Source organism: Psammomys obesus, unplaced genomic scaffold, assembly GCF_907164565.1.
Source record: "Psammomys obesus unplaced genomic scaffold, mPsaObe1.curated_primary_1811, whole genome shotgun sequence".
In the NCBI taxonomy this organism is placed as follows: domain Eukaryota; kingdom Metazoa; phylum Chordata; class Mammalia; order Rodentia; family Muridae; genus Psammomys; species Psammomys obesus.
The window spans coordinates 24,249,403-24,254,313 of NW_026596095.1; positions in this window are offsets into that span (position 1 = coordinate 24,249,403).

Sequence of the window (4,911 nt, forward strand, 5' to 3'; positions counted from 1 at the left end):
CTATCTATCTATCTATCTATCTATCTATCTATCTATCTATCTATCTATCTATCTATTGAAGTCTTCAAATAATGAGGAAGACAGAGTCTCAATTAACTTTCTCTTTGTCACCAAACCAACTTTCCAGTACTGAGTTATATCCAAAGGTATCCCATGGAAATCCCCAAACAACCCAGGCTGTTGCCAAGACAATAGTTTGTTTCCCACAAACTGACAGCAAGGCCCCATTACTGAAGATAACGCCCACACAACTCATTGAACTTGGAGAGTTTGATTTGGTGCCTAGGGCAAAATCATATAGTGCTGGTCTTTTAGGGGAAAAAAATCATTCTGAGTGAAGTAACCCAGATCCAGAAAGACAAACATAGTATGTACTCACTTATAAGTGGATATTAGCTGTTAAGTAAAAGATAGTCATGCAACTATGCAAAGAACCAGAGAATCTAAGTAATAAGGAAGGATCAAGGGGGGAAATGCAAGATCTCCCCTGGAAGGGAAAATGGAATAGATTTTGTGGATAAACTGGGACAGGTAGAGGGGGAAACAGGAGGGATCAGGTAGGGGGATCCAGGAAGAGAGTACTGGGAGAAATGACTGGAATTGGTGGGTATTTTGTGGTGATATGGAAACCTCGTGCGATGGAAGCTCTCTGGAGTCAATGAGGATGAACCTAGGAAAGACCCTAGTGATAGGGGACATGGAGCCTGAGCTGTAACCAGGCAAGGCTTCCAGTGGTGAAATGCGGACAGCAGCCCAGTTACAGAACTGCCCACCTATGATTTGTCCTGCCTGTGTGATGTGCTGAGGTGACAGCGGTGCAGAGCTTGTGGGAGTGGCCAGACAATGAGTGCTTCAACTTGAGACCCAGGCCACAGGAGGGAACCTACACAGGGCACTGAAGAGATGGCCAGGAACAGAGGCTGATGGCCCAGAGACCTAGGATACAACCAAACACTTCACACACACACACACACACACACACACACACACACCACCACCACCACCACCACCACCACCACCACCACCACCAACAGCAACAACAACAAAACCAGTCAATAAAATGATTTCTAATGATATTCTGATATACTCTTAGACTGGAGCCCAGTTATCTTGAGAGAGGCTTTATCTAGAAGTGGATGGTATCAGAGGCAGAGATCTACAGCCAGATGTCAGGCGGAAAAGGAGGAGGAAAAACTGTAGGAGCCAGAGGGGTCGAGAACATCAGGAGAATATGGCCCATAAACCTCAACTAACCTGGACATATACAGGCTCACAGAAGCTAAAGAAGAGACAATTAGGGAGCCTGCATGGGTCTAAGCTAGGTCCTCTACATCGATGTTGCTTAATGTTCTTGTGGGACACTGAGCAGTGGTAGTGGGAGTTGTCTCTGACTTTCTTGCTTGCTCTTAGGACTCTTTTCCTCCTTCTGGGTTTTCTTGTCCAGCCTTAATATGAAGGCATGTGGCACATACCTTTAATCCCAGCACTTGAGAGGCAGAGACAGGGAGATATCTGTGAATTAAAGGCCAGCCTGGTCTCCAAAGTGAGCTCGTGTACAGCCAAGCTTACCCAGAAAAACCCTGTCTCCAAAAACCTAAATAAATAAGATTTGGGGGATCACAGTGGGATCAAATATACTGCAACACTCGGTCACATGTATGTTTATTAAATGAATATGAAAGTACATAAACATGTTAAAGTACCAAATATTGTGTTGTGTGTTGTGGCGTGTGTGTGTGTGTGTGTGTGTGTGTGTGTGTGTGTACACTATAGTACCCATGTTGATGTCAAAAGATACTCCCTTTCAAAGTGTTTGAGTTGGGTCTTTTCTTCAATAATTCAAACACCAAACTATCTGGAACATGACCTCCTGAGATTTCCCTGTCTCTACCTCCCGGCTCACTGTGTGGGCACTGAGGTTGTAGGTACAAGTTACTCATCCATCTTAATATGGTGTTTGGGGGGTTCAAACTCAGGTCCTCACGCTTGTCACCAGCTCTTTACCCACGGAACCATCTCTCCGGTTCATGCAATTTATGATCTTTCTCTTCCTCTGTTTCTCCTTCTTCTTCCCTTGCTCCCATTTTCATGCTCCTTTACCTTTCACAGAGGGATTACACCCCAACAAGATTCTCACTGTGCATCAGCCCATCAATCATAGATGTCAGTTCCCTAAACGGTGAGCTGAAAAATGTCTCATTTTGAGTTAACCTGGTTTTAGAGATTGTGTTACAGCATCAAAAACTGGTTTAAAACATAGAAGGCGAATAGAGACAATTCACAAAGTTAAATCTTAAAGTCATTAATTATAAAGTTTGATGAAAAAAAACTTGGAAAGTTTAAACACAGTTCACAAAATATTGATGATCTGAGTTAAGTTTAAAAGATTAATTTTTCTTATTAACATTCTTTAATAAATTATGAGAAATTTTAGTAGGAGACAGTCTTTTTTTTTTTAAGCCAAAGATTTAACACTAAGCCTAGAGCTAAAATTTCTAGTCCAGAGGTGAAATGATGTACCCTGTTCATAAAGAACCTAAAGAAGGCTGTGTGAGAGAGAAAAACTCATGAACATGTATTCATGTTTTGCTTGTTTTATTGATACAGGACTCAGGAGTCCAGTCTGGTCTCAAAGTAATTCTTAGCCTCTTTTCTTTGCTTTCTGAGTGCTGAGTTTATTGTGAACCACCACGTCTAGCTGTGAAGGTACATTCACTCTTACAAAAGGGCTGGAAAGGTGACTCAGTGGTTAAGAGCACTAGTTCTTACAGAGGACCGAGCTTCAATTCACAGCCCCCGTAAGGTGACTGACCACCCTCTGTAATTCTAGTTCTGGGGATACGACTCCTGCCTCTGGCCTCAACCATACCAAGTGTACATGTGCTGCCCAAACATAGATGAAGGCAAAATACCCATAGGCATAAAATAAAAATAAATAAATATTGTTTAAAAATCCAAAATGAATGAAACACAACACAAATCCATGTACTTAAGCATGAGAGTATAAGGAGGAGTTGAATTTATTAAATTTTCTTAGTAGTGTGCCTAGTCCAAGAAACAAATCTAATTATAGGATATTTAAGAAAAGCCAAAATGCAGCTCAGTCTCCAAGTGGGTTTCCTAGTAATGGGAACAGGGACTGTCTCTGACATGAACTCAGTGGCTGGTTCTTTGATCACCACCCACTGAGTGGGGTGCAGCTTTACCAGGCCACAGAGGAAGACAATGCAGCCAGGCCTGATGAGACCTGATAGACTAGGATCAGATGGAAGGGGAGGAGGACCTCCCTTAGCAGTGGACTAGGGAAGGGGCATGGGAGGAGAAGAGGGAGGGAGAGTAAGATTGGGAGGGGATGAGGGAGGTGGCTACAGCTGGGATACAAATTGAATAAACCGTAATTAATATAACATAAATTAGTTTTAAAAAGAAAAGCCAAACTGAGTAATTTCGAAGGTTAAGTAGAAGGAATTGCAATTCCATTTTCCTTGTAAACTTGGAGATATGATTGTCCTTTAATTGATTCACATATTCTGCATTTAGTAATCAGCCACCTAGATTATATGGTCAAAGCTGGAACTCTGTCTCCAATGTCTCTTAAATTATTTCATCTTCCCATCTTGTTTCTAGACCCTAATTCTTCTGTCCTGTCTGTGGCTACAAATATACAAAAAAGCAAAATATGTGATATTCCCCAGTTGCTTGCTGCATGTCTGCCTCCTTAACTCGGCATCGATTTAATGCTTAAGACCATGGTCAAGTCTATTCTGCCTATATTCTACTCAGAAGTTCTCAGGAATGTCTTTCACCCTTCACAGGCCATTCAAGAGCTCTGACCTTCACTAGTGCTCAGTGTGTTCTCTTTCCCAGGAGTATCTCCATCACAAGCCCCTATCAGGTTCTCCTCTGGCTTCCTTCTACCTCCCAGGCTGCCCTCCAGCTCCTGCTGCATATGAAACTTCATATCTCATCATCTCCTAGACTCTTAAAAAGTGTTACTCAGATCATTTAAGCTCTTTTTACATTGTTGATTTATTGCTTGTTTGTTTGTGTGAATATGTGTATAATGAGTATGTGTGTGTGTGTATAATGAGTATGTGTGTGTATGTATGGTGTATATGTGTGTATGTATGTGCATGTATGTGTATATATATGTGTGAGTATGTGTATATGCATATACATGTATGTATGTATGTTTGTCTGTGTGCATATGTATGTGTGTATGTATGTACAGTTGACAGCTGGCTTCTTTCATAAATTAGTACACTACTGTCCACTCGAACTATCATGTGTGTGTGCATATGTGTGTGTGTTCCTGCTCCTTGATTTCATACCTTGCACGTATTCATCTCCATTAGGATTTAAATGTTAGTTCTCTCATCTATGAGTTTTGTGACCACCTGAGATCTCTATGACTTCTGAATGTCCCTGAACTTCTATTCCCTTCTTTTTTTAAAATATAGACTGTAACACCAATCACTAATTCTTTCTTCTTTCACTGTTTAGTCCTTGGATTTTTTGGTATGTCCCCAGTATACGTTGTGTTAGTTAACAAACAAAAACAATAGTGTCAAGGCTCTCTCTCTCATGACATACAGGAGCGAGGAGAGGGGCTATCTCTGACTCTGTTGCCTGCCTTTGGACCCCTTTCCCCTAACTGGACAGCTTTGTCTAGCCTTACTTGAAGATGCACCCAGTCTTACTACAACTTGATATGCCAAGGTGGGTTGCTAACCATGGGAGGTTTCACCTTTTCTGGGGGGCATAAAGGGGAAGGAAGGTGAGAGGTAGGGACTGGAGAGGGGAGGGAGGGATGTAAATTAATTAAGTAATCAATTAGTAGAAAGAAAGAAAGAAAGAAAGAAAGAAAGAAAGAAAGAAAGAAAGAAAGAAAGAAAGAAAGAAAGAAAGAAA